This window comes from Salmo salar, chromosome ssa10, assembly GCF_905237065.1.
Source record: "Salmo salar chromosome ssa10, Ssal_v3.1, whole genome shotgun sequence".
Classification (NCBI taxonomy): domain Eukaryota; kingdom Metazoa; phylum Chordata; class Actinopteri; order Salmoniformes; family Salmonidae; genus Salmo; species Salmo salar.
The window spans coordinates 92,215,690-92,238,621 of NC_059451.1; the positions used below are offsets into that span (position 1 = coordinate 92,215,690).

Below are 22,932 nucleotides of genomic sequence, written 5' to 3' on the forward strand. Positions count from 1 at the left end.
TTGTTGGAAAGGGGGCATTCTATGACGGTGCCACATTGAAAGTCACTGAGCTCTTCAGTAAGGCCATTCTACTGCCAATGTTTGTCTATGGAGATTGCATGGCAGTGTGCTCAATTTTATACACCTGTCAGCAATGGGTATGGCTTAAATAGTAAAATCCACTTATTTGAACGGGTGTCCACATACTTTTGTATATATAGTGTACCTTCGGAGGGCAGAAATACGGCACGGCTTTCAAGATGTGTGTTGATGTTTGGAATTCGATTGGAAAAGTGATATAATATGCCTAGTTGACTTTCAAATGCTTCAGATGTGGCTTCATTTGATATCACATTAAGCCAGAGGCTGCCTGGCTGCCACCCTGAGCAGTTGAATCATATGCAATGTCAGTAACCTCAGTTTTCCTATTTAGCACGTTTTGCCATCCAATTAAATGTGTAACCTAATTGATGACTAATATCCGGTTCATTCTTTACAGTCCTGTATACGTTAGTTACCAAAACTTTTTGGATTGTATGACACAAACGCAAGGCATTTTATTTAGCATGTTTAGAATATGCAGACTGATGGCACAGCTGAATATGCTAAAAATGATAAACATGTATAATTTTACACATGGTCCCCTCAGTGATCTAACGATCTCTCTGTGTCCCCTGACAACAGTACATCAAGATCCCCGCCCCGTCCCCAGATGCCTCGGACGCACTACGAGTCTTCTCCTTCTACCTGTCCAGTGATAGCAAGGACAAACCTCAGGCCAGCTTCGACTGCACACACCAGTATGTCTCAAGGTAAGCACACACTTCTGTTTTCACAGTCAACCACAGCCAGTTCAGTCAGATTGTGACCACAGGACTTCTGAGACACTGCTCTCTCTTGCACTCTCTCTCCCATTGCCAACATAAGTAACCCTTGTCACAATGTGACCGCTTCAAATTACAGCTTATCCTCAGACAATTTTTCTTACCATTGCATGTATAATACAGTTCAGTCTTATTTTAGAACTACTCATAAACTCTGTCCTTTTGATTTAAGTACTTTTTGTTGAGCTCTTTTTTGTCTTTTGAGTTACTGTAAGCACCTATTTAGCATACTGTGTTGCTAAAGTTTGACAGTTGAGGTTGGTTGTCTCTAGACCTTTGACCTACACATGTCTGAGGACAGTGAGATCACAGTGTTTGGAACCATGTAGGGTTAGTTGGAGGGGTAGAGTTGTGACGCTCTGTTTGCCCTGCAGCTCAATGTCTTGTGGCTTTACAATACTTCACTTGTTCTACAGCTTAATGCTTTAGCATAGGATGTGAGGAACAAGCATGAGGACAGAAGTCACAGAACCAGTTATGGGAGTGAGACACATGTCATATGTAGACAGAATCACACAAAACACATTTTCAAGAAATGCTGTATTGATTTGGAAGTAGTGTGAGACCTTTTGCTGCTATGTGAGCCTGATCTTCTACTCACCTCAGGGAGGGCAGGGAGCACCTGGAGGGCCAGGGCAGTATTCAGGACAAGATCACTGTGTGTGCCACTGATGACTCGTACCAGATGACCCGGGAGCGCATGTCTCAGGTGGAGAAGGACATCATGAGCAGGTCGGCCATCGAGATCAAGCCAGGCTCCACACGTGGTAAGTCTGCAGTCAAAGGCTGCTTTTTCCTCTGCTGGCTGAGCTATGTCCAAACCAGCTTCACAAGGGCAAAATAATGGAGGTGTTTTAATGTTCTCTGAAAGCTTCTAATCCATCGCCTTTTACCATCTTGTCCTGCTGATAATTGCCATATGGTGTGGAAGTTATCGCATAGTTGATCAAAGTACTGGGTTGCAATTATTCATGCGACAGGGGAGGCCTCTTTTTCTTCTTCTTCTCCCTTCATTTAGACCAGATTGCTCAGGCACGCTGCCAACCTGCCTGCCAGCTCCATTCATGTGATTGAGTTTGCCAGAAGTATGCACTAACAAGTCTCATGCTGAGTGGATGAAGTTCTGCCTAAGAGTTTAATTACAGTGGCTGCGATTCAATTAGTTTTCATCAGCTGAAATACTGAATTATTGTTTGCAGATTCTCTGAAGCAAATGCCATAATTCACCATAAGTAGTTAAGAACTGACGAAGATCAGAATCAAAACCTGTTTGTGCCACTATGTAAAGAAATTATTGTGGGAGCATATTTTTTTATTTAACATTTATTTAACTAGGCAAGACAGTAAAGAACAAATTCTTATTTTACAATGAGGGCCTACCCCGGCCAAACCCTCCATTAACCCGGACGACGCTGGGCCAATTGTGCGCCGCCCTATGGGACTCCCAATCACGGCTGGTTGTGATACAGCCCGGGATCGAACCAAGGTCTGTAGTGATGCCTCTAGCACTGAGATGCAGTGCTTTAGACTGCTGCGCCACTCGAGAGCCCAGCATAGCAGTGCTGTAGATATCTTTATACAGCATGTGAACCAGTGGGACCATTGGGATGTGCATTAGTTACATGTCATGCAGGAGGATGCATACACAGGTATACTTCTGTGTCTTCTGGTGGGTTCTAAATGGACATGTTACCGATGCTGTGTATTATAACCTGAACAGACGTGTAGAACTATGCTGTCTTTATGACATAATATGCATTTGTGGATTTAAGGCACGTAGAGCTCTTCTTTGCAGACATGACAGTTTTACAGTTTTACACATATTGTCTAAAACATAAATAGAACATACTGCATACTGCACAATACACTTTCTACAGCTGTTGAAGCAAGCAGCACATTTTTACATTTTAAATTGTTGTCATTTAGCAGACGCTCTTATCCAGAGCGAGGTGGGACAACCACATATCACAGTCATAGTAAGTACATTTTTCCTCAATAAAGTAGGGGGAGGGGGGTGCTGTGGGACTATTTAAGATACTCTTTAAAGAGGTAGGGTTTCAGATGTTTTTGGAAGATGGGCAGGGACTCTGCTGTGCTTGGACTGGACTGGGCTGAGCTGCCTTCCCGTAGGAGTGGGAGGGCCAAGAGACCAGAGGTGGCAGAACACATGACATGTCATGCTGTTGAAATAGGCTTCTTGAGGGCTGTTGCGCAATCCTGTTAAAGGTTGCTGTCATGTTGAGATTGCAGTGTAATGTCTCTGCTGAATGGGTGCAAAACAACGACTGAATTCTAATCCATTTTAAATTAAAGTTAATCAAGTAAAAAGGAGGACGTCCACTTGAAACCTCAGCCTGGGAACATTGACATTGGTTTCATAAGGTTTAAGGCACACAACTGGACTTTCCCACAGCATGGACAGGACAGTAAGGCACCCATTCAAAGGGAGCTGAAATTAAAGGGTCATAAACTATATGTCATATTCGCTACTGTGCACACAAACCTCCTGTGGCAGCCAGCAGTATTTTTGTGGTACAGTAATTGTATGGCTATTTCCTCATGTTTCTACATACAAATGATAGTTTGCAGGAAAATGGCTATCATTTAGTTTTAATGTATGGCTCAAATACTTTCCCAGTGAAAAGATTGAAGAAATTCTGTAAAAGACATTTTAAGGCCATCTCTGACCATTACTGTAACTGTACAAAACTGTCTTATAAAGGGAATGTGTTTTAGTTTAACATATTCAGTGGCGATAGAAGTATAGTGAATCTCCCACCACCTGTCTGCTAGTATTGAGGTTAAGAAGGGTTAGGTCTGGTTAGTCCAGTTAGTGTTGGGTCTGGTTAGTCCAGTTAGTGTTGGGTCTGGTTAGAATAATGTCATCTTGTTAGGAGACGGCCTGAGAACACCAGGTCGCAGTAGAACATGCTACAGCGCTCCTCCCTCTGGTCTATAGGAGTGAGGAATACCACACACTTTGTGCTCTTTCAGTTAAGATGATAAGCCAAGATCCTAACTCTGTGATCACTGAAGATCCCATGGCACTTATTGCTAGAGTAGGACTTAACCCCACCTTCCTGGATAAACTCCCAACCTGAAACCATGGAGAACTTCTCCTCAGCCTGTTATAGGCTCACTCAATCATCATCACTTCTCTGCTGGGTCTGACGTACATTACTCATGGTTGTGATACACTACACCTTGGTGACAGATGGGATGAGGAACACTCATACAATATCACGCTGAGCCATTATATAGTCTTTGGTGTAACCGTACATTTTGGGTGAATGCTACGGTTTTGGTTTCAATGTTATCAACACGGTTGTGTCCAAACGTGACTACTGTAATGAATACTCAGGGAGAAAAAGGTGTAGATTCACACGCAGAGCACGGCAGGTGTTTATTGCACCTTCGCAGATGGCAGGAATCGTGGTCACAGGCAGGCATCGGTCATACACAGGTAGGCAAACAGGCAGGTGAATCAAAACTAAGACTGATGGCTATAACTGGTTCTCACAAACAAGCTAGGAAAAGGCTTAATAGAGTCAAAACAAACAATGCCTCACAAAGGCACAAACAGAATGAACTGAACTAAATAAGGAGCTGATGAGACCAGGTGAGTAACTAACACAGGTGAAAACAATGAACAATGAAAGACAGGGCTACGTTCAAGAACACAATGAAACAGAACAAGGTTGACTAAAAAAATATATACAGAACCTTACAACTACTGTATCTAGTTACTGCTTTAGATTTTTTTAGAGCATTTTTCACAAATATTTTTCAGCAACAAAGGAACCAACCCATGTCATATTTCTAATAAGTTAAGTATGTTTTAGTCAAGCATCTTCAGTGTTCTGCTGGTTTCGTGTAAAAGCTATACAGTAGACAGAATGGCGCTTTGCAACCTTCCCATAACCAACTACATGACAAGCATATTGAATTTATTGTTGTTAGCGTCTAGTCGCTGCATGTTTAAAATGTGGCAACACAGGCTATTTCACTACACTACAGGAAGATATTGGACTGTAAATTGTATGTGTCTTGAACCACAGTAGCTGTCACGACAAGCTCTGGAAACTACATTGCATTTGGCAAAAGCAGAGATTTACCCTCAGGCCCAGAGTTGATTAAAATTACACCCTTTAATCTTACTGGGGTGCATAGTATATGTTGATGATATCCTCATTTCTCACATTATGAAAATGTCAGGAAGTTTTGTGTAACTGTTATGCAAAGCATTTCATATAGGTGCCTTGAAGAATAGACATTTTGAAGACTTGTTAACCAATATGGTTTTAAAGCTAGAATCCTTAGCTGAAACAATATCAAAGCATTTCCCCCACCTCTGTTTTGGTAAAATACTGAGTGATTGGCCTTGAGAAATGAAACAACTCTCATAGACAGAGCTATGGATGCAAGGACTGACCATCTATGATATCAAAATGATCGTTTTAACCATGCTTTAAGGCTATACAGTGTTTGTTTACATTTACAGTTGAAGTTTACATACACCTTAGCCAAGTACATTTAAACTCAGTTTTTCACAATTCCTGACATTTAATCCTAGTAAAAATTCCCTGTCTTAGGTCAGTTAGGATCACCACTTTATTTTAAGAATGTGAAATGTCAGAATAATAGTAGAGAGAATGATTTCAGCTTTTATTTCTTTCATCACATTCCCAGTGGGTCAGAAGTTTACATACACTCAATTAGTATTTGGTATCATTGCCTTTAAATTGTTTAACTTTGGTCAAATGTTTCGGATAGCCTTCCACAAACTTCCCACAGTAAGTTGGGTGAATTTTGGCCCATTCCTCATGACAGAGCTGGTCTAACTGAGTCAGGTTTGTAGGCCTCCTTGCTCGCACACGCTTTTTAAGTTCTGCCCAGAAATTTTCTATAGGATTGAGGTCAGGGCTTTGTGATGGCCACTCCAATACCTTGACTTTGTTGTCCTTAAGCCATTTTGCCACAACTTTGGAAGTATGCTTGGGGTCATTGTCCATTTGGAAGACCCATTTGCGACCAAGCTTTAACTTCCTGACTGATGTCTTGAGATGTTGCTTCAATATATCCACATAATTTTCTTTCCTCATCATGCCATCTATTTTGTGAAGTGCACCAGTCCCTCCTGCAGCAAAGCACCCCCACAACATGATGCTGCCACCCCCGTGCTTCACGGTTGAGATGGTGTTCTTCGGCTTGCAAGCCTCCCACTTTTTCCGCCAAACATAACGATGGTCATTATGGCCAAACAGTTCTATTTTTGTTTCATCAGACCAGAAGACATTTCTCCAAAAAGTACGATCTTTGTCCCCATGTGCAGTTGCAAACCGTAGTGTGGCTTTTTTATGGCAGTTTTGGAGCAGTGGCTTCTTCCTTACTGAGCGGCCTTTCAGGTTATGTCGATATAGGACTCGTTTTACTGTGGCCATAGATACTTTTGTACCTGTTTCCTCCAGCATCTTCACAAGGTCCTTTGCAGTTGTTCTGGGATTGATTTGCACTTTTCGTACCAAGGTACATTCATCTCTAGGAGACAGAACGCGTCTCCTTCCTGAGCGGTATGACTGCTGCGTGGTCCCATGGTGTTTATACTTGCGTACTATTGTTTGTACAGATGAACGTGGTACCTTCAGGCATTTGGAAATTGCTCCCAAGGATGAACCAGACTTGTGGAGGTCTACAATTATTTTTCTGAGGTCTTGGCTGATTTCTTTTGATTTTCCCATGATGTCAAGCAAAGAAGCACTGAGTTTGAAGGTAGGCCTTGAAATACATCCACAGGTACACCTCCAATTGACTCAAATGATGTCAATTACCCTATCAGAAGCTTCTAAAGCCATGACATGATTTTCTGGAATTTTCCAAGCTGTTTAAAGGCACAGTCAACTTAGTGTATGTACATTTCTGACCCACTGGAATTGTGATACAGTGAATTAATTATAAGTGAAGTAATCTGTCTGTAAACAATTGTTGGAAGAAAAATTACTTGCACAAAGATGTCCTAACCGACTTGCCAAACTATAGATTGTAAACAAGAAATGTGTGGAGTGGTTGATAAACGACTTTTAATGACTCCAACCTAAGTGTATGTAAACTTCCGACTTCAGCTGTACATTGTTTCCAAACATTGGAGTGAAATACATTTTTATTTTGAGTTCTGATGGGGTAAAACAGTTGAACTAAGCTCATAAGTCATTTATAAGTTATATTTTTCAAGAATCAATGGGTACATATTATTAATTTATAAATCCAAAAATGGATGTAGCAACTGTAGATTCTAGCTTTAACATTATTACATTCCAGTTGTGCAACAACTGTGGACTTTTAGAAATGTCAAATTGAGTCCATGGAGCCAGACATTATTTTACAGAGTATGTAAATCATCTAGGTCCATATGTCATAGAGTGAATCAACTCTTTCACGTACTGTACAGTGCAGCTGGGTTCCAGCTTTACTTAATATAGTAGATACCAGTTATACCAGAACCACTCTGCTTCCATGAAGAGGCTGTGCTTTTCGTCCTATAGCAACCTTCAAAGCAGAGCTGAAACTTTTTTTAATGAGATCAGGGTTGGGAGATATATCTATAAGCACCGCCACGTCCTGCTGGCTTGGAGCCAGGAGAATTAGTGCTGCAACAGGAAGAAAAGGCCTTTGTGTGTGAGTGAGCAGTGAGGTGCTTAAGTTTCCATGCTCCTCTGCTTTCACAGGAGCCGGTTAACTTCACTGGCAACTCTTTCACTGAACTCCAAGCCTGGCGCTGCGCACCAACACTTAAGTGTGTATTTCCCTCCAGTTTCAACTGTTCTGCCTGCGGCTATAGAACCCTGACCTGTTCACCGGACGTGCTTGTTGCACCCTCGACAACTACTATGATTATTATTATTTGATCATGCTGGTCATTTATGAATATTTTAACATCTTGACCATGTTCTGTTATAATATCCACCCTGCACAGCCAGAAGAGGACTGGCCACCCCTCATAGCCTGGTTCCTCTCTAGGTTTCTTCCTAGGTTTTTGGCCTTTCTAGGGAGTTTTTCCTAGGGAGTTTTTCCTAGCCACCGTGCTTCTTTCACATGCTTTGCTTGCTGTTTGGGGTTTTAGGCTGGGTTTCTGTACAGCACTTTGAGATATCAGCTGATGTACGAAGGGCTATATAAATAAATTTGATTTGATTTGTGTACATGAGGCTGTTTGAGTTCTGGCTAAACATGTTTGTTCAGATGCTATTTCCTGCTAGGGATGCAAGGTGCTATTCCTGTGTGCAGTGTTTGCATACTGTATTTATGACAGACATCTGTCAAGACAAAGCACATCAGGTTTTGCTTCTGGCCCTTGTCTCACACATTATACCAGGCCTTTTTTGCATAACTGGCCTGAGGATTGGCCTGATGTTGAGTTGCTGGGCTCAGAGAAGTGTCAGTCTATTTTGAATCCTGTTCAGAGGCAGTTAGAACAAGCATAATCCTCCCATCCTGCTTGTCACATTTCCAGTGTACTGCTTGGCTTTCTATGAGCGCTTTAGATCATCCAACTGATAATTGTGGTAATTGCTGAAACTTTCACTGACTGACAAGAGCACAAAACCACTACTCTTTACTTGGTAACAGTAGCTTAGATGTGTAAGAAGGTAGCTTTTATGTCTAAAAGATTGTTTGTATGTCACTAACATTGTTCTCATCAAATGGCACCTCTCTGTGTATTTACCTTTCTCTGTCAGGTAAGTGTGTGAAGATCCAGAGGAAGCAGGGCCTGTCGTCAAGCATGGACAGCAGCAGCAACAAGCACTCCCCCAGCAACAAGAGGAGCGGGGCCCCCAGCCCAGTGGCCCTCAGGCCCCTAAGAGACCGCATCATCCACGTCTTGGCCTTAAAGGCCTACAGGAAGCCTGAGCTGCTGCTGTGGCTGGAGAGGGAGAGGGCTAGTCCTAAGGACAAGGCTGACCTGGGAGCAGTACTGGACGATGTGAGACCTCTAGAACACGACACGACACTAAAACTGTACTCTGGCACTAGGCTGCAGGTGCATGTTAGGCGCTGGTTTCACTGAGTGGAGATCAAACACAATAACGCACAACTTTTGCATATTGTAGTCCATTTGTAATACATTTGAAATGAATAAACCTAATCTATTTTGGTAAATGAAACACATGTAAAACATCACAACAACTTTAAAAGTGCCTCTGGGATTCAGGTGCTTTTATGAGCAATTCTAAACCCCTCTAGGGGTTCCAAATGTAGACACTGCAAAGTAGCCTCGCTCTCTCTCTCTCTCTCTCTCGCTCTCTCTCTCTCTCTCTCGCGCTCTCTTTGTCACGGAGCCATTCTATTTGTGACTCTAACTGGGCACAGTGCTGGTGTAAGTGCTGTGTTTACTATGAATTACTTGTTAATAGTGAACAATCTATTATTGAACTTTGACAGCCTGCCAGTTGATCCTTTTTTTAACCAGGGTCAAAACTGCAACTAATGCTTTAGAGACAGACGGTTAAAATGTGTTTATCATTGATTTGCAGGTTGCTAAACTGAATCCCAAAGACCACAGCTTTACTCTGAAGGATGAGTTCTACAGTCATGTCCAGAAGGATTGGCCCGGTTACCTGGAGGAAGAGAAGCAGCTCATCCATAGGCTCCTGGCCAGGTGGGTGTGGCTTGTACTTCTACTCACCCGTCTTCTCTACCATCATACTCTCCTTCTCATTCTCACCAGTGAATATTTTAATATTTCCCTCTATATCAACATGATGTTGGTGTCGTGGTTGAGAGCCCCCCTTGTCTGTAGTTTATTTTAATGTAACATTGTAAGCTTCAGTACTTGGATGATTACCTCTCCTCAGTAGCAGGGGGGCTCTGATGCTTTTTGACAGCGTGCTGGCGTTGAGGCTGCAGGCCCACTGGATTACTGTGGCAGGCTGCTGTGATCATGTTGAAAGGAGAGACTCTAAATGACTATTTCTCTGCACTGATAAATGTCTTAATGGGGGGGAGAAATATTCTCTGCATGGTGTTGCCAAATAGCATTAATGTAGAGGACAGCAGCCTAGCTGAGCTTTTCAGAATGAGAGAGTGGACATCATTTTGGATGGATGTCCACGTCCTGCCTGCTTATTGTGCAACTGGCTGTTGCCCTTCTGTTTACAATACTGACTCAGATGTTAGAAAGAGCGTTTTGAATGTACAGGATACGGGTGCTGTTGACTTGGCTCATAACTATATGACCGTTCTTGAATCATAATGAAGAGCATTTTCCTATAGTTTATCTCAGAAAGAAACTTCATTTGGATGTGATTAGTATCAGAATCCAACCAGGCTGGTAGCCTAGTCTGTCAGAGGATCTCATGTCTGGAATGTCCTGAAAGCCAGTGGTGCTTCCAGCAGATTCCATTGATCATCTAGTTAAAAAGGTAATGTGGCTGCTGTGGGAGGTATGATGGAACTCTGATTCCAGTGAGATTTCTGTGAGGAAGGAGCTGGAGGAAGCAGATTGCCAGTGGAGAGAGGAGTGTTTAGCCTAACATAGCCTGCATCTGGCACCATTGTTCTCCTCACTGAGATGACTGGACACTGCTCCGCCTTAGTGCCTGTCTCTTACAGATGTAATCTACAGATAGCCTAACACTTTGAAACATGCTGACAAACTTGTGAGTTTCACTCTGAGGTCAAGTGTAGAAAACTGGTGTGTTGTAAAATATTTTGGATTGTAATGTCTGTCTGACAGTGTGGTTCTATTTGTTCTCTTGCAAATATTTATATAAACAGCCACATCTAAGGCATACTTTGCTTGTAATTTATGTATCTTGATCCTGAAGTTACAATAACCAAATGGTTCTTTCTGTTTTGTTGTGTTATGTTTTCATCTGTTAACATTGCCCCACCTCTTTTACTTCACTGGAGACCATACAATTACAGTTGGAGTTTGAACCATTATTTACAAACTAATACGTCTGTCCAAAGTCAAATTTAAAGCTTAAATTATCTTCCCAATATAAACAGAATAACAAAGTAAAAATGTCTTCCCCTTCTAATGTTGCAGGAAACTGCAGCCACTGAGCAGCAGTAGCCAGTTGAAGAGTTTCCAGTCAAACCATTCATTCCACAAAACCCCTGGGGATTCTCCGTCACAACTCAGCCCGGTCAAAACTCCCTCTGTGGTAAATACCCACCTTCCTAACTCTAAAATAATTTCTACATCCTGCCCTTCCTCACTGTTTATTTTCTTGAGATTCATTAGAAATGAAAGAGAATGCAGAGATTAATTTCAAGGCTTAAATTATTTCTGTTTGATTAGTGGATCAGTGTTATGCCTTTGGACAAGACATGGGCCTACTGCAGAATAAGATTGAGTACAGAAGAAATGAGAGGAACGTTTCTTGGTGTGGCAGCATCTGCTTTTTATTTATGGGAGTGCTGGAGGCAGTTCAGTCACTGCCGTTTTCAGGAGCCAGTTAGGATGTTTTAATGGTTAGTCTTCGCCAAAAAGTCTTACAGGTAAAACCTCTTCTCTACCCCTTCACATAGAAACGCCCATTTCCCTCTGAGCTATCTGATTGTCAGACCCCCAAGAAGCAAAGACTATTAGACCACAGTTTACCCCTGCAGTCCCCTTCCAATGGACACCTTGGTCCCATTGGAGCCCGTAGCTCATCTGGTCCAGGCAACACCAGTGTACAGACCAAAACAGAGTTTGAGAGAACCAACAATCACATCCAGGGAAGCCCTAATGGTCTCTACACACGGCACAAACTGGATGGTTCCTCCAGTATTCCCAAGCTGGAGAGGACAGAGCCGGTCCCAGCAGTACCAAGCCCCAAGGCCCCACAAACTGAGCCCTCCATCTGCACTGACCAGCAGCTAGCCAACGGCCAGCACAAAAAGAAGAAGTCCAAGAAGCACAAAGACAAGGAACGGGAGCACTTAAAACAAGACTGGATAGAGAACAGTCCCGACCTGAAGCAGAACCAGGAACATTTCAATGGTAAGAAAAGCACCATCTCATTCCCTATGTAATTTTCAACTTATTCATATAACTGTGAGACCTTGTTGACTAGAATGATAGCAGAAACAAACATGTTGATAATGATACAGTAATCATATCCAAGGGTATATTTACAGCAGAATTTCCGATAGCTGGTAGTAGCTGATCATTTCTTTTTAAAAGCCAATAAATAAAATTGCCGCCGGTCAATTGTCCAGGAGAAGAAAAAGTCCTATTGCGAAATAATACTTTTTAGCCTATTCATTGATGGAAATACCAGTCAATGTAAATACATTTAACTGGTCATGCTTATCGGTCTATAGGTACATTTGCATAATTTAGTGGAATTAAAATGGCACTTGTGTACAGTATATTTGTTATGTATCTTATTCATCACACATGTACAGCATCTCAAACAACAAACCGCCTTGCAATGAGCTGGAGGCAGTATGCATTTTGAAAACATACTTAATTGTTTGAAACCTGAACATTTTAAAACATATTATGAGAGATGTCTTACCTTGCTTCAAAGTAGCCTAGCCAAAATCAGACCCTATCTGTGGAGGCAATTATTTTATATAAACTTTTTTTCATTGTCCAGTAGCCAAAGGCACAATCCTAGTCATATTAGCAACCCATGCTAGTTGTTGCATATTTGATCTCCCCTCTTTCTAAATTTCTACCCTAACCTACATGTACATATTACTTCAATTATCTAGATTAAACTGTACATTGACTCGGAACCGGTACCCCCTATATATAGACTCGTTATTGTGATTTTATTGTGTTATTTTTATTTTTATTGAGTAATTATTTTCTTAATTCTTATTTTTCTTAAAAATGCATTGTTGGTTCATTTGATTTGATATTTGCATCTCTGTCACATGAAACCGCTCGCATGTGAGGTGCCATTTTGACAACAGTGTTTTCCCGCTAATTGTATTATGGAGCGAACATTCGTGCGTAGCCTACTGCCTTGTGCGCATTGCTGCACTTATAATGTGAAGAAATAATAATTAATCAACATTTATAGCTAAACGTTCTGATCTGTTGCAAAATAATCATTGCTCTGATTCAGAGGGGGTTGGGTTAAATGCGGAAGACACATTTCAGTTGAAGGCATTCAGTTGTACAACTGACTAGGTATCCCCCTTTCCCTTTCCACTAGCACCCCCCATTCCTTTCCCTGGCTAGTGTGTGCATGATTGACTGTGGAACAGCTGGGTGACCCACGGTTCATCGAGTCAGCAGGCTGCTCTGCCTCCCAATCTGGGGCGCTGCTGTCGTCACTGCCTGCCTTGGAGCAGGTCTCTTATCAGTAGCACTGATAAACGACTCCATCAGCCTTAGTATGATATGAGCTTTTTCACGTTTGCATTGGCAGATTACATTAACCTTTTTTTCCTCTGCTTGTGTTTATCTCCAGATCATGAGGAGGCTAAAACAGCTGTCACTCGTACGTCACCGGAAGAGCTGCCCGACTATTTCATGTAAGTTCAAACACACTGCTTCATTCATAAGTCCTTCAGAATCGCCCTGGGTTGCTGAGTGGTGCTGCTAGGTCGATCTGTTATTTGAAGCCCATTCAAACTGTAAACATGGCAGAAGTGAAGCCAGTATGGGCTTTCAAAGTCTCAGGTTCTGTTACTACCATCTGTTGCTTCAATGTTTTCTTTAATGGTATGACTACTTTAACCACTTTTGTTGTGAAAGGAAAGTGATTTGTTCAAAAAGGTCTGGATTCAGATTGAAAACATTCACATAAATAGTGGAAAATGTGAACATTTAAATGGTCTGTCACATGTTCAGTAATAACACAGCTTCACCGAGAATGACTTAGAAAACAAATGATCTAATGTCTTACATTTCCACATCTTGAGAACACATCTCTGTGAAATCATTGCTGAGTCAAAGGCCATTCATTCTGCTAATCTGCAGTGCCACCTGCTGGAGAGATGAATGCATGTTTATAGAGATGGGTTGGTTGATTAGTAGCCTCTGAGTCCTGGATTGTTCTGGTTTTCAGGGGAAATGGAAAGAGAGCCTGTGACACAACTTCCACTTTGGACGTTAACAAGGCGACACTCTATCTTAACTCCTCCACCTTTACTGGTTTGGTTGAACCTCCCCAGATAGTTTTTTTCTTCTTCTAATCAAGATCATTATGTAGGGGATCTAGTTAAGTCTTTTATTTTACATCTGCTACGTGGCATAAAACAGACAGGGATGGTTTAGATTATTACATGGAAACTATATTTAATCTCCAATGTTATTGAAAACATTAATAAATGTGCACAATGAGTACTTGTTTTCTCTCAAATACTGTCTACATTCTGTATATTTCTGGCCCTTCTTTGGACACTGTGTTAACAACCCTCCAGACGAGCTTCAATGCCATACAACACTCCTTCCGTGGCCTCCAACTGCTCTTAAATGCTAGTAAAACTAAATGCATCCTCTTCAACCGATCGCTGCCTGCACCAGCCCGCCCGTCCAGCATCACTACTCTGGACGGTTCTGACTTAGAATGTGTGGACAACTACAAATACCTAGGTGTCTGGTTAGACTGTAAACTCTCCTTCCAGACTCACATTAAGCATCTCCAAAATTAAATCTAGAATTAGCTTCCTATTTCGCAACAAAGCAGCCTTCACTCATGCTGCTGAACATACCCTCGTAAAACTGACTATCATGCCGATCCTTGACTTCGGCAATGTCATTTACAAAATAGCCTCCAACACCCTACTCAGCAAATTGGATGCAGTCTATCACAGTGCCATCCGTTTTGTCACCAAAGCCCCATATACTACCCACCACTGCGACCTGTATGCTCTCGTTGGTTGGCCCTCGCTTCATATTAGTCGCCAAACCCACTGGCTCCAGGTCATCTCTGTCTTTGCTAGGTAAAGCCCCGCCTTATCTCAGCTCACTGGTCACCATAGCAGCACCTACCCGTAGCACGCGCTCCAGCAGGTATATTTCACTGGTCACCCCCAAAGCCGCCTCTCCTTCCTGTTCTCTGCTGTCAATGACTGGAACGAATTGCAGAAATCACTGAAGCTGGAGACTTATATCTCCCTCACTAACTTTAAGCATCAGCTGTCAGAGCAGCTTACAGATCATTGCACCTGTACATAGCCCATCTGTAAATAGCCCATCCAACTACCTCATCCCCATGTTGTTATTTGCTCCTTTGCACCCCAGTATCTCTACTTGCACATTCATCTTCTGCACATCTTTCACTCTATTGTTAATGCTAAATTGTAATTATTTTGCCACTATGGCCTATTTATTGCCTTACCTCCCTAATCTTACTACATTTGCACACACTCTATATAGATGTTTGTATTGTGTTATTGACTGTTCGTTTGTTTATGTTTGTTTCCCATGTGTAACTCTGTGTTGTTTGTGTCACACTGCTTTGCTCTATCTTGGCCAGGTCGCAGTTGTAAATGAGAACTTGTTCTCAACTGGCCTACCTGGTTAAATAAAGGTGAAATGAAATGAAAATACATCATTACAGTTGTTGGTTAGCTAGCTAGCGAATTTTTGCCACATTAGCATAGACATGATATCAGTCAAAACACCTCAAAACAAGACATGGTATCAATAACAAGATACAATGACCTGAAACAAGCCACCTACGCTTCCCCACATGGCAGCTTTTTGTCATTGTTGTTAACTACTGTATCTGGCCATCCAGAATCACAACAATACACAGCCTTCTGCCCCATTGAAGTGTGCGCATCGTTTTCGTGACGTTGTCAGCTAACCGGTCTATTTCTACCTCCTGATGTGGCCATTCCACGTTGCCTGTCACAGCTGGCCAGACTAGACCAGACCATAGTGGATGGATGCCATGGGCCTGTGGTTGTTGAAATGACAGCTCACAAGATGTTAATGTCTCTCTTTCCAGAAAGTACAACATCATCACAGCCTCAGAGCAACGGCAACAGTACAAGGAGGATTTCTGTGCAGAGTATGATGAGTACAGGGCCCTGCATCACCGGATCGGTACTATCACAGAGATGTTTGTTCAGCTGGGCTCAAAGATCAACACTCTCTCCCCTGGTACACAGGAATACAAGGTATGAGCAAGGAACTGACGTCACTTCCATACACAAAACAAAACACTTCTGTTTAAACATTTAAAGACCTGGCTTGAGGAACTTTCAAGGGCTTACTAAATGTCTTGTATTTTTATTCCGTTACAGCTCATGGAGGACCAAATACTGCAGAAATACAAAAAATATAAGAAAGTAAGTAATGCATGAGCAGGGAATATTATTGAATTATTTTATAGCCTGTCTTATCTACTATAGCCTGTATGGTTATCACAAAGAACTTTGACTCATACCAGTGATATTAATTAATGTTGTTATTAGGATCAACAGTGTAGGAAAAAGTACCCAACTGTCATACATGAGTAAAAGTAAAGATACCTTAATAGAAAATGGCTCAAGTAAAATTGTAAGTCAACCAATAAAATACTACTTGAGTAAAAGGCTAAAAGTATTTGGTTTTAAATATGCTTAAGTATTAAAAGATAAATATAATTGCTAAAATATACTGAAGTATCAAATGTAAAAGTATAAATCATTTCAAATTCCTTATATTAAGCAAACCAGATGGCACTATTTTCTTCTTCTTATTTTATTTTACGGATAGCCAGGGACACACTCCAAAACTCAGACATCATTTACAAATGAAGCATGTATGTTTAGTGAGTCCGCCAGATCAGATGCAGTAGGGAGGACCAGGGATGTTATCTTGATAAGTGTGGTAATTGGACTATTTTCCTGTCCTGCTAAGCATTCAAAATGTAATGAGTACATTTGGGTGTCAGGGAAAAGGTATAGAGTAAAAAGTACAGTACATTACTTTCTTTAGGAATGTATTGAAGTAAAAGTAGTCCAAAATATGAATAGTAAAGTACAGATACCCCCCAAAAAACTACTGAAGTAGTACTTTCAAGTATTTTTATTTAATTCCTTACACCTCTGAGGATAATCTTTCCCCATACGCTACACGCCCCTCTACTTTGTCAATGTCACCATAATGCCAGCTCTCTGACGGCCCTCTGCCTTGTCTTTGCAGAAGTTCCCTGGTTACCGGGAAGAGAAGAAGCGATGCGAGTATCTGCATCAGAAACTGTCTCACATCAAAGGTCTGATCCTGGACTATGACCGTATCCAAGCCCCTTCATAGTGACTGGCCTGCACCCTGCTGCCACAGGGTGCTATTTTATCAATGGACCAAAAGACTGACCAGCCGAGCCTGGTTCTGGAGTGTTAAGGACTTTAATCACATATGAATCACACATTCACTTTATTCCTCCAAGTGTTGATGGAAGAGAGGAGAGAGGTTCTCTTATATGAAGTGGGCCAAGACCAGCGACTCGTGATCAAATGAATCATTTTTGAGGACGAGTGTTGTTGTAATGGCTGGCAATTTAAGCCAAAATCCTTTTTCTACCCATAATGTTAATGTACATGAACTCTCTTGCCCAATGCTTTTAACGTTTGGTCTATTGCCATGACTACACAGAAAGACTTAGTTTGATGGTACAATCATAAGGACAGATGAGAATAAATGCTCTTCATACCCAGTCTTCTATCCATGCTATATTTAAGTACCCAGTACAATTTGCGGTTTGTTGTTTCACTGAATGTATAGATGTAAAATAGTGATATAAGATCTTGATTTCTATAGAGGGGGTTGTAATCACTGGATTAAGATTAGGGGACGCTGGAAGATATGCAATGTTATGTGGAAATATCTCAGACCTCTATGAACAAGAAGTGAACTGTTTGAGTTGATCATTTCTCTATTTGTTAAAGTTGATGATACAGTACATGTCATTAATCAGACATGCCAGTCAAATCTCCTATACATTCGCCTCTGACCCACATTTCACATTCAGTCTGTAGTTCCTGTTTGCAGTAATTGAGCCATTCTGCTTCATCAAATATGGGCCATGGGATTGGAAACAACTGCACCCTCTATGTTGAAGAAAATGTTTATGAATCGTGACATTTGTATGATATAGTAAAATGCCATCTTAGTCATATAATATACTTCCATGTTTCTGTTTAAACCACTACATCATTACTGAAACAACACTAATCTGAGTAAGAACTGCAATCAAACTCCAAAATAATATTTTTTGATTGTTATGGCATTCTATTACCTTCTTATCCTTCTGGATAAATTATTCTCATTGTTTGAGCTAGTATTCTCTGACCTTTGATGATAGTAATAAAGTTCATACAATATTAATGAATATTTTATTACCTTGATCAATAGTCCAATACATTTGTGAGACTGGGTGGAATGCTGGAGCATTTAACAGTACTTCCAAAAGCCATTTTTTATATTGCAAAGCTTGTGCCTGTGTGATGTATTCTATCAGCCCAGCTAGAAACGGGATTGCTCCCATGCAGTGATGAAATGCAATTCTTTGAAGCTTTTGGTGTCTTTGGATTTCATCCTGGTTTAGAGCCTCAGAAATAAGATTGTCCATCCCATAAATCAGAGATTAATCATAGTTCAAAGATGAGAGTTCAGAAACCTATTTTCTGACTTGTGTGAACTTCTTCACTCTTGCTGTTGAAACTGCTCTGTAGGAGAATGCTGTGGTAACCAGTGGTAACATTGTATTTCTTAATGTTGCTGTAGCAGTTTAGTAGATTTCACCTCAGCAAGATGGGACAGTTTATTTTCAGTTTGAATCAGTGAATGTTCCGTTACAACATTGGGCTACTGGATGTGTTTGTTTACAGTAGATGCATTTACACAAACTGGACCACATTAACTGAACCTCTCTGGATGTACCTGTCGTCATCACTTGGGATTTCATACAGTTCACTTTGATTATCTGTGGCTTGAAGATATATATTTTTTCAAATACAGTGACTACTCTTAAGCAGTAATGAAATCAATGTGAGTGTCTGTGTACACTATCTTGCTACTTAATTGCTGTCTTAAATGTAAAGGGAAGATAGTTCATTTTGCCTTAACACACCATTAACACATTTCCATGTCTCTGATATTGACTTTCTGAAATGTAATGTAATCTCTCTTTTTTTAATCTGCTCAATTTAATTTAATGTTTCAAGATCATGTATTTTAGTAAACATTTTTTGGGGTTGAAGGAAATGCAGAATTTATGTTAATGTATAATGCTTTCAATACTGTGTCTTATATGTCTGCACGTCTTTTTACAATGTTGATGTATTCCTCTACCATGTGAGTTGGGGCTCGATTCAATCAGATCTGCTTTAGCGAACATCCGCATAGCGTTTGTTTTGACGGTCTATGAGGTGGAGCTGTGTTAGAGCGGTCAAATCCACAAGTGGCTCCCTGCATTATAGATAAAGCCGACATTGCAATTGGCTACACGGAGTCGCATTAACAGAAATCTCATGCCACCTTGTTTACAATATGGAACAGTGGAATGTGTGATGTAATCTACACCTTGATTATGATGAAACCTTCATTATTTAGTTATAGATTTTTCAAGTTGAGCGTCATTATTCCTATATTAACCTTCACTTTCTCCTTCTGAACATCTAACGCGAGTGGGGCGGTTGTGGCTTTGTGACAATGGTTGCAAGAGCAGCTGCTCACTGATTTGAAGGTTCCTATGCAGTTCCACCTCTGAGGGCCACAACATCCGCTATGCGGGTGTCTGCTGTCACCGCTTAACGCTTGATCGGATTGAATCTAGGCCTTCATTCTTTTGTTTGTGATAGGTTCATTTCTGTTCGTTTCCCTCATGAGTGCTCTGTGGATATCTGTTTAATAATCATGAATGGAGTATAAAAAATGAATTGTGACTATGTTAAGGGGCCTTTTTTCATCCATTACAATTCTTCACCACTGTCACAAACCACATGGTTTCAGAGCTCCGTATAGAAACATGTCTGAAAGGTCTCTCAGAAGTGCTTGACTGGGCTAGATTAATCCCTGACATGTACACATAGTGGAAGTTCTTCTGTCACAGTTTGGGTTCTTTTTTATTGTTGAATTCTAAATGTAATAAATGAAATGTATGCTACTGACTGTGGTATTCTGGAAAGCACATGGCCAGATATGAGACTAGTACAGACCACTGTCTGCGGTACTGGACTGAGCCATATTCATCTGAATAAGTGCTAATTGTGATATACGCAGGAGTTAGCGAGGTGCCTTCTAATAGGAAAATCTGAGTCACATTGGCTTTAACATAATGTTATCTTTCATAATTGATTTGATTGCATGCCACGCAGGTGAAACAAAATATATGTACTCAAATTATTGGTCCCTAAATGTTATTTTTCATGTGTAGGACTACAGCTTTGTGGCTAAAGGTCCTTAAACTGTTAAAACACCTACAATGTGCTCTTGAAATGCAAAATGCCATTTAATGTGCATACTGCTTACAAATCAAACAACTCTAGAATCATTTTTAGTTTATTGTCTCGCTGTTGCTGGTGCGTTTACTTTGTTGATATTGGTAAATTAAATGTCTCAATAGAAATGTGAAATAAAATCTCTTGTCTAGTATAAATCACTACAGATTGTCGACCTTTGAGAACAAATTTGTGTAACTATTCTTTTTTTGCTTCCTTCTTTGCACAATTTCCTCAATCTATTCAAGACAGACAAGAAGCCTCTACTTGGCGAAAGGTAAATGTAATATATTTGCAATTGTCTGTGGGGGATGCTTTATCACCAACTTTTCCTCTAGAAAAATATTACAAAATGTATTAATGTCTCTGAAAAAATAAATAAATCTCTTTTCATCAATAATTGTCTGTTTTATAAATTGCTATATATTTCCTTGAGGTGGCAGTGTTTCAGCACTTTTCTGGGAATTCCTTGCACCACAAACTGATCATCATATTGAATAGCGAATGTGCATTACACAATTCCCTACAATATTTTAGATAAAATCAAAGGACAAATATTTTCTCCAAATGAAAAATGTCAACCCCAAATTAGTAATCTACTTTTTAGTGTTTCTCAATATTTTTCAGTCCCAGGGGCCACATTTATCAAACTGCTTGGTAATTAACCATGTTAATTTTCTTTTTACTTTGTTCAACTCAGGACTTCAAATAAGTGTACCTTTACAACAGCATTGTGAATAATTGCATAAAAGTCCATCAGATGTCTTTATTTTCTTATTGAACAGTTAAATTTTTTTAAATTCAACCCATTTTGTTACGTACATTGCATTATGCATAGAAATCTACTGTATTAATAATGCTTTTCTATTATGGAATATATGATTTGCATAGACATTTTGAACTTAACTATATTTTTCTCACAATGAACAGAAAATATCTATAAGTAATGATAAAGCCATAAAGGATACGATGCTAACTGGTGGGCTTGGATTAGTGTGGCCATGCTGGCTGGATGATGCAACTCTTGATCCGTCAAATTTCTGTAAAATAAAGCATTATGGCACCCAACTACAGGGCTCTACGTTCAATCAAACACTAGTAAACAATAAAGTTTACTAAGATCCCTGTCCAGTCTCTGTCTTTTTGATTCCTAAACTACTGAAAAGTTCCCTTTATAATCTACTAATTTAAAGATGTCTAATAATACCCATGTGTCAACCAATGAGCTATTGCTGGTCCCAACAGTAATCATAAAAAAATGAAGTGATTTAAAAAAATGAAAGCTACTCATAAAATACACATAAAAGTGTTTGCCCTATAAGCTTCAAACAGTTTATCTGAAGGGGTTGCTATCATCAGTGAACTTCTGCCAACATGTAGCTTCACCTGTAGTGATATTCAAAGTAAGGAACCCGTGCAAAATTCTGTCTCACCAATGTTTGACTACAAACCTTAGTACCAGCATCTGCCCATCATACTGTGTATAGCCTCTCTTCATTTAATAACTCTAGCTCCATTAATTTACCGTTAACTCTAGGTTATGGTTTCATTTTCAAACTGGGGTGACATTATCCCTAACAGAGAGGAGATTTGCCCACAAAAGCCCACCACCCCTAGGTTTGACCAGTAAACGCCCAGCCTGTCCAGTGAAATGGAAATATCAAATGTTTTTCAGTGTGTCGAGGGCAACCGAGGGATGTCTTTTAAGACTCTCAATAAGCAGGAGCAGAAAAGGATCCGGTTGAGGAACAAGAAAAGCCTGATCCGTTCTGTCTTTGAGGTGCTGATCCATTTTCTGTTGAAACAGCCTATTTTTGGTTCTCTGAACCATAATCTGGGTAATAACGTAAACATCTCTGGTCAGACTATTAACCAGGGACAAGAAGGAGCAACGAGAGGCGTTCAAGCTCCATCGCTCCTTGTTGACATCATAGACCATGCCAACATTTCTGGCCCAGAGCAAATTCTTGCAGATAAAGCAAAGGGCGGGTTGAGGTTGGCCACAGTAAGGCAGAAGCGCAGCACAGGGTCAGAGAGCTGCAAGGTCTGCCTGGCTTCGTCAATGGAATTCACAGTGTTCCCCAGTCTGAACACTGAAACAAAGAACAAAGACAGAATTCAGCACATGCTCATGAATGAAAACAGTTATCAATTAGGCTACATTTGACATATTGTTGAACCAAACATTATTGGTAGACTAGAGAGCCTCTTTCCAATAATAATTAGCCTACTTCTTGTTTCAAAAACACTTGTTCAACCGGTTAGTTAGTTACAGTATGTCCCTGGAGAGTGCAGTAGTTGTTGGTGGTGAAGGCTGTTCAAACTCACATTTCCTTCCAGAACTCATGTTGGACACCAGACTCTGCAGTTTGACAAGCTCTTTAATTGCAGAATTGTTGCAAAGCAAATAATTCGACAAGGCACATGCATATTGAGGACGAAAAGGGCGGTTTTCAGGAAAAACTAGCAGTATTTCAATCTTCTCGATGTAGGAGTTTGGATAAAAGTAACATTTTGAGTATAGTGCCTTATCCTATCCTTATCCGCTGACTCAGCGGTGTCTTAATCTAACCATGATGGCGTTCCAATCCCAGTGCAGCTCAGTGTAAACAAGCGTAACGGTAGGGTCTGAATCTTTTGGCTATACCAAACAGTACCAATCATTTATATATATACTAGATCCGTCAAA

General features: G+C 40.6%; 1 pseudogene; it reads right to left on the reverse strand.

Moving 5' to 3' along the window:
- Positions 1-20,974: 20,974 nt before the first annotated feature.
- Positions 20,975-22,590, reverse strand: LOC106561193 (peroxisomal membrane protein 11A-like; annotated as a pseudogene).
- Positions 22,591-22,932: the final 342 nt, after the last annotated feature.